This window comes from Rhyacophila brunnea, unplaced genomic scaffold, assembly GCF_057557595.1.
Source record: "Rhyacophila brunnea isolate RB1 unplaced genomic scaffold, BYU_Rbru_1.0 scaffold_3, whole genome shotgun sequence".
Taxonomy (NCBI): domain Eukaryota; kingdom Metazoa; phylum Arthropoda; class Insecta; order Trichoptera; family Rhyacophilidae; genus Rhyacophila; species Rhyacophila brunnea.
Genome location: NW_028232965.1, coordinates 15970171 through 15978783, shown reverse-complemented (window position 1 = coordinate 15978783; position 8613 = coordinate 15970171).

The window sequence follows — 8613 nt, the reverse complement described above, 5'->3', positions numbered from 1 at the left end:
AATCTTGTAGATTTCTGTTATAGTGTTAACTGTCAATTCATGGCGGAACTGCATTGCATTATTTGATTAATTATTTGTAATTAAATAAAAACACAATTTCATAGTACTTTTTCCACTTTTTAATTAAATTGTGTACCGGTTTCGTCCTCTTCGAGGGGACATTACCAACTAAATAATAAAATTTAAAACAGGCATTTATCAAACAAATCATATAAACGACAAAATACCTATAATAATACATTGCAACGAACGTTGTATGGACGTCCATATAATCGAGGTTACATATTGGCACCTTTTTCATATAAATTACAGATTTCATATAAATAAAAAGGATTTCAAGTTATACACATTTATATTTTTATAAAAATTGATGATTTTTAAAATAAATATAAAAAATATTAAAACTATTAATTAATCAAAAATCTGTACGAGGAAAAATTGAAAACTTAATAAACTAAATTTTAATGATAAATATGACCATAACATATAATGTAATAATAACGTAACTGTGAACATAAATATGTAGCAAATTCAGATTTTTTTACAACTGTAAGTTCATCTTCGACTTTAAAAAAATATTTTTCTTTTTAATGTTTTCAGATAAGTACATATTTATTAATCAATACAGTTGAAATTGTAAATTATCAAAAAATGACTCAAATTGCAAGCTTCGTATTTTTCCGCTAGGTGCCTCTGGTAGGTAGAAGCATCCCCCTTAAAAATGTAGGAAGACCAAAAAGAATTCATTGATCGGGTAATTAAAAATAAAAATATTCAATCAACACTAATGAAATTTATCGGCAGTCATTCAAATATAACAGCTGCTTATTATTTCGTTTCAAACATAATCGCTAAAAATGGAAAACTGTTCGGTGATGGGGAATATTCGAAAGATGCGTGGTTAAAATGCTCCCATGATATCTTTAAAAAAATTTAAATCAAGGAAAAAATTATTCAAAGATTAAAAGATATGCTTTCGGTTAGAAACACGGTGAAATCTTAAGAATTCGACCTTAAACTTTTTCAATTTTCAAGAATTCAATTTTTTTTCATTTTTCCCCGTGAAAATTGTTCGGCACGTCACACAGTCGTACTTTCATATTTGGGAAATTATATTAAGCTATATTATACCTAATCCATTCCATCTCATACCGTGTAAATATCTAAAATATTAATACAAGTAGGTATCTCACAAATATGCCGAAGAATGCTGTGATCTGCTGCTCGATTTTTCTTAATTTTACAAATATTATAATTTTTGTAGGTAACGCAATACAGTAGAACCTCGATTATCCAGACTAAGGGGGTTGGAGGTAGTCCTGATAGTAAGAAATCCAGATAATCGAAAAAAAATCGAAATAATAAATTCGATTACCTATTGATTTTTTCTTAAATGTAGCTGTCTTTTTCGAAGTTTGCAAACCACAAATACTTTTAAGAGATAAGAGTTACATTTTTCTACGCTCTCAAACCACTTCATGGCGACATCTAAGAATTATTGAAAAGCTTCAGAAAACTTCTTTGCTGATGCAATAACTTTTCATTATTATATTTTAATTTTTTGTGATCAATATGTAACTGTTTGTTTCCTTAATAATAATAAAAATGTGTAAGACCAACAATTATTTCCCCTCTCGGCAATTTCCTTTTTGTCTTCTTGATTCCTCTGAGACAGATATTTACTCAAGTATTATTTTATGTATTTAAAAAAGACACATTGAGCACATAACAAATTATTAATTCAAGACGTTCACAGCATGACATCTAATATATAAAAATCAATATTTGTTTGTTTGTTCGTATTTTATGCGCTGCCATACCGTTCATCCGATTGCGATAAAACTTTGTCAAATTATTGCTTGCACTTGCGCAAAGGTTATAGGCTATACCTTATATATAAAAATGAATGTCTGTCTGTCTGTCTGTCCCGTATGCGTTCCTATAACATTCATCCGATTGCGATGAAACTTTGGTGAGTTGTGTGGACACCCGCGAAGGTTTCTGAATTAGAAAAACCATCTTCTTCTTCTTCTTCATTCTATCTTATTTTATTCGTATGGTTCCTATACCATTCATCCGATTACGATGAAAATTTCGTCAGTTGTTATGCGCACATCCGCGAAAGTTTCTAAAATAGTATTATATAAAATACAAAGTTTGTTGTTTGTTTGTTCCATCCAATTTTAATTTTTTTACTACATATTAATACTATTAATAACGTTTGCATATTATTTTGGATTCGATTTTAATTTAGAGTTCTTTTGTTTGACCTTACTCCTATTAGAATTATTTTCATATTGCCATATTGTATTACACAGATATTTTAATATTAAAAAGAAAATTAGTTATTATTATTTTTTAAATATCTTAGATAAATGTATCCACGAAGCAACCCTGTGCGAAGCCGGGTACTTCAGCTTGTTTAGAATAAAAATTACAGGTAAATCAACTTAGTAGAGAAAAAAACAAAGAAAAAAATAATTTTACAGCAAAAGAAATAAAATAAAAAAACAACAACAATAATTCAAGAAAAATATACTTAAATTAAACAATAAAACTTTTTTTCCCGACTATGTCCGATCCTAATAAGATCATATTATGGACCTCCACAGAGTGGAGGTTTGTAGGTATTAACAGATTTTTGTTATTACGAGAAATGGATGTCAGCCACTTGCTCAACCTATTAGGTCCATACTCTGACTCATACACAAATTGAAAAACAATATGTGTACTTGTCAGTCCCAGGATTCGAACCTGGCACCCACGACGCTATAGGCCGACGTTACGCCGGCAGACCAACAATAAAATAGAACGTAAAAAAAATACATTTTGCATCGCTAAAAATGTCTAAGACATCTCTAGGGAGTGAATTGACCAGCCGCACAGCCTTCGATAATGGTGCCTGGTGAGCCTGACATGAGGAAACAGCTTTCACCCAAATAGGTAATTTCCTCATCATTCAAAATTTGGAATCCAGGATCGTCCGCATTGCTATTTAATCCAATTTAACGTTATTGTACCCCGGTGCAGTATTTTCACGTCTTGATGGTAAAGATTTGTTGGGTGGTTTTTTCCAACGTAGGTACCTTCCTAAACCTTTTTATCAGCATTATATTATATAAACTCTTCGTATTCTTCATTCTCCAAAAACACCTTTAACGTAAACAACACGTTAAAGGTATTTGCTGAAGGCATGTCAGGTGAACGCATATCCCCTTCCACTTTTCTAATCCCGTGTCGCCCTTTAAATTTCCGAGCCAACCCGAAATTGTTTTTAAGTTTGAATCTTCATTCAATAATGTATTTAAAACATCTCATTTTTTCACATAATAATGGACCATACATATTATTATATTGGCTATCCAGATGATCGCTTTTGAATGAACCATATCAAAATAGGTATATACGCTCTTCTCTTCGATTTCTTCATTTCGTGATTTTTTCATAACTTTCTGCTGCTGCATCCTCGAACATTATACAATAATTTATTCATAAACTGCTTAATTTCTTCACTTTGTTTTTTTATATCCGAGATCGTTGAGGTGCCGCACCATAATAATATTATTATGTATTAGAATTAGACAAAAACGTCCTGAGTCACCTCTTTTCAAAGCATTAATTAGGTAGGTAGGATATCCATTAAATTTGCCAGTAAGGTAAACGTACCAGTAGTTGACTACTTAAGAAAAAAAATTAACAAAAATAACGATTAACTTTAGCATTAGACCGAATGTTGGCAAAGCAAGTCTACTCATAATGGATCAAATGTCTTAATTAATATGACAAGACAAAAAATAAGAAAGGGTCTGTTACAAAAAAAATGTGTTCAATTTTTCAAAACCATGTTGCTGTTTCAGTAGTTGACCATCCAAAAAATTGAAAGTTCCAGTAGTCGACCACTATATTTTTCAGTAGTTGACCATGTCTAATCATTAGGCTTTATGGCGAATCTGTCATTAGAGTTGCCTCAGGGGTTCCTGTCAGACCACTCTAGCCCATAGCTACTTGAATCAACTTGGTAGCAATGGGCGGTTCAGGAACAAGTTACATAGGAGAGGATTTTGTTTGACAGCCAATCATCAGCTTTGTTCGGATAACAAAAGGTGCAAAATTAGTTTCTTCATCAAAGTAAAAATACAAAAATATATTTATTTTAGCAACTAAGTACATACATACTACATAGTAATGCATAGGCTCAGTACTTACCAAAATAAAACTTAACATAAAAATCCTTAGATATTCCAAATAAAGTCCAGTTCCGGAACTGAATAAACATTACGAGTTTTGCTTATTTGTGTCGGGTCATTTATGTGGGATACTACCGCCTTCCACTCATATCTAAGTACATCGGACCGCTCTGGCCATTTCCATAGTCTCCCGCACTTTTGCATCGATGAAATAGTAGCTTATACTTTAGAAATATGGACGATTTTCTCCGGGAAGAATTATATTATAATGGTCATTAATGACTTTCATAACGGGCAGCCATCGAGTTTTAGGCTTAAAGCTTTCATCATTAGACTCATGCCATTCACTCTCTGCTGAGTCTGAAATGTCAACACTTGGGTTAGAAGACTCAGAAGAAAAAGGCATTTTCTTCTTCACTGCTTTGAATTTCCCCATTTTTTTCTTCGTCTGCTTGCTCATTCAGTTCTTTCTTGCTTCGCTTTTCTGCAGCTCGTTCTTTTTTCAATCGTTCCATTTTTTCTTTCTTCCTCTTTTTGTTTAGGAAATACTCCTGGCACAGTTTACCGTAAACAATAGTGGAGGTTTTTTCCCTTTTCGCCTTCTTCTTGAATTTTTATTCTCCATTACCGGGGAAGAAAAAATGTCTCTTGAATGGACTACGAACATTTGATGGACCAGCCACGGGTTCACTGGTGATTGGAGACGAAGTATCATTACAAATCCTTATACCAGCCTTTTTCTTCCCCGGTAATGGAGAATAAAAATTCAAGAAAAAGGCGAAAAGGGAAAAAACCCCCACTATTGTTTCCGGTAAATCTGTGCCAGGAGTATTTCCTAAACAAAAAGAGGAAGAAAGAAAAAATTTCTCTTGAATGGACTACGAACATTTGATGGACCAGCCACGGGTGCACTGGCAATTGGAGACGAATCACCATCACAAGTCGTTGTCACTTGTCATCTTGATCAGGTTCGTTGTTTTAGCGGAATGATTCAAGATTTTCTTCATCAACGTTTTTACTCAGGAACTGCAGTCCTCTCTCTAAATACCGCTTGCGATCCTCTGATGTAACCATTGAAGGCACAGATTCCCCTGGTACTGTTACAACTTGAGGAGTCCATGGACAAAGTCCACAATTTCGGAAATTTCTTGAGGAATACTTTTGTACTTGTAGGGGACTGTCGTTGGTGTGACAGCCCCATGAATTCTTTATCATCGGCATTTACCTACTGGTACACTGTCTTGTTTCCTTTTTTGGCTAAGACCCTGCTCCCCTAGGGGCGGCAGGTTATAATATGAAAGTATGGTGAAGCAGGCAGTTTATATAAATAAAGTATGGTGAGGTAGGCTGATAATCAATTGGGGCAAAATTAACATTAACATTATTAATTATATGGGTACCTACGTTATAATGACCAAAGTAAATCCTCCGTGATGCCGTGCATTTTTTTTTATCGTGTCGCTATTTCTCGTAAGTTGTCGGCTATTGTTGGCCTGCTTCATTCAGTTGCTATATATTCAGGGCTATAATTCAAGAAATTTTTGTTTTTCGAACAAAAAATGCTGAAAAAATACACAAAACCCGTCACTCACTGAAAAAATAATAAAAAAAAGTTGACCTCTAGGTCATCTACTGGATAGTGGATAGAACCACCCTGGACACTTCTAATTAATAAATATTCATCGTTCCACACTTATGAATGTAAAAATTGTTCAAAACTAAGTCATATAATTTTAATTAATTTATTGATAGTTGACTGCCTCCGGTCAACTACTGAAAAAGTATTAAAAATAGTTTGAGTAGTTGACCCGACCCCCCCCCCCCCCAGAAACTTGCTTCCTTGTAAATATAACTTAAAAATTAAAAATGATCTAGATACTTCAATATTATGACTGCCCGTAATGTATTAACTTGATATTATGAAGTCAAACACATTAAATTGCCATATGCTTACATCCACTGATATCCTTAACAATTTACTTAAGAAATTAAAAATAAAATGCTTAAGGCGTGATGTGTTGTTTTAAAATAGCTGCTATGACGCTCCTATGACATATGGTGATGTGTTAGTTCCTCAATCCGACCACAGATGGCTTCACTTGTCTGATCTTTACAATTTAGAGCAATACCTATCGCGTCTACGTTTCTTATTTTTGGCATTTTTATTGAAAAAAGGTCAACTACTGGCAGTGACGTCCCGTGGGGGTAGGCAGATTGAGCGTCACTTGGGGGCGGCAGATACTCGAATGGCGGCAAATCGAGGAGAATCATTTGGTATTATATAGAAATAGCTACCTAAACTTAGTTATATTATAACCAGAGCGTTGGAGATGTTTTGTTCCGGATGCTTTTTTTTTATTATTACTCAGTAGGTACTCGCAGCGATTTTAGTATGAAGTCACCACGGTCCGCTAGTGATTTTTTTATTTTATTTTTGACTGCTCGGTTTCGTATACAAATGCTCATAAACTTGGCGCCTAGACACAATATTATGAATATTTTTATAAATGTAAAACACCACAAACGAATAATAAATTAGTCATAATAATATAATGTCATTTACTCAGATTAAAGAGTTCCTTTCATAACAGTGGTAGGTATACTGCGCAAAAGACAATAATAATTATGTCGCGCCATAGTTATTAAAAGAAAATAATATTATATAGGTATATCAACGTTGGTAACGAAACAAGGAGAATTTATGGTAGAGATTTATAGGTAGGTACATACCGTATTTTTTAATTTATCCAAATATTTTTGCCAGTCACTCGCGAGATTTAAAAGTTGCCGGAAGTACCTATTGCAAATAGATACCTATTCATAATGATTATTAATCCTTATTGACATTTGACATAATCAATTAGTATTCGTGCATATAATAGGTATTATGTACGTTAAGTACCAGCTAATTGTAATAAAAATGTACACTAGTAGGTATCTACCTAGATTATATCATATTCATCGTGCTGTGAATACAATACTGTGCAATACCTTCTTTTAAGTCGTTTTTTTGGAAACATTTTTTGCTGATAATAGTGTGGATTTGTAGTTTATTTCAATCATCAACGGTTGAATGTAGAGACTATTAATTAATAGTGTATTTATGATTAAATTTAGGTTTATATTAAAAAAATAATGAGTAAAATTATTTTGGTTACATGTTGTAGGGTACAATAATAGCATAGAAAAAATGGTGTGAAAATAATACATCTGCGTAGATATTACTAATAATGATACAAACCAAATGTGTCAGACATATCAACCAAATTGCTCAGACTCTGGTGATTTAGGTAAGTAGTGTCTAACTAATATTATATTTATTCGCATATTTTTTTATTGATATCTAAATTTAATTTTGTATTTTTCAGCTTAGTGGTAGGTATATATTTTATTAGTAATTTATCCATATCATGGCCCCCACAAGGGGGGGGCTGACAGGGCTCTAGCCTGGGGCCCGGGCTCGATAAGTGAGATAAACACATATCACAAATTTGCTCTAATAGCAAAAAATTCCTATTTTATATTTTCCTTCAATAATGATATTATTTTAAATTATGTGGTTACACAATACAATTTATAATTGTGTAGCGATACTCAAAAACTCCATAATTCAAGTGTATGTATTAAAATATACAAAAAAAACACTAAATATACACATCAATTTTAACGCGTACACCATTTGGAAAACATTACTGTAGAGCGTCATACTGCTTTTATCCTTAGCGATAGGTAGGGGGGTACCAAAGATTCTAACATGGGACCCGCTTCAGGATGAGGGGGCCATGCTTCATACAACACATTTCTTAGATATTGGAGTAATGAAAGGATGATAAAAAAATGGGGCGGCATTTTGTCTAGGGACGTCACTGACTACTGGTACATAGTCAATTACCGGTACAAATACCTACCTAAACAAAAAGGGTCTCGTAATTTCTAAAATTAACCGTTTTTTTATTATGATAAACAATAAAACCTTATACATTTTCAAAAAATGATAACGCGTAGGTATTACCTTACTACTATATTTTTTGCCGAAATACATAATACAATACATACAATACATTTCTCTGACCGCGAACTGTATCTCGCGACAAAAAGATGGCAGCACTGACAGGCGCATAATTGAAACAATATAATATAAGCAGTACTGCCAACCGCACTACCTATAATAATTATAGTATTATTAAAATTATGGTATAGTGTTATTGTACTATAATTTTGGCCCGCGTACCTGTACGATATTATAAAAGTCTGAAAATACAACATTTTGAAATTTGGGGAAAAAAATTCTCAATATTCTCAATAAAAGAAACATAGGGGAACAAAGCTATCGACTCTCATTCTAAATGGAAATAGGTATTATTTGATTTGGCGCTAAGAATTTTGGTCGGACGAGCTTAAAAAAAGGTCTCGTCTTTCATTTTCG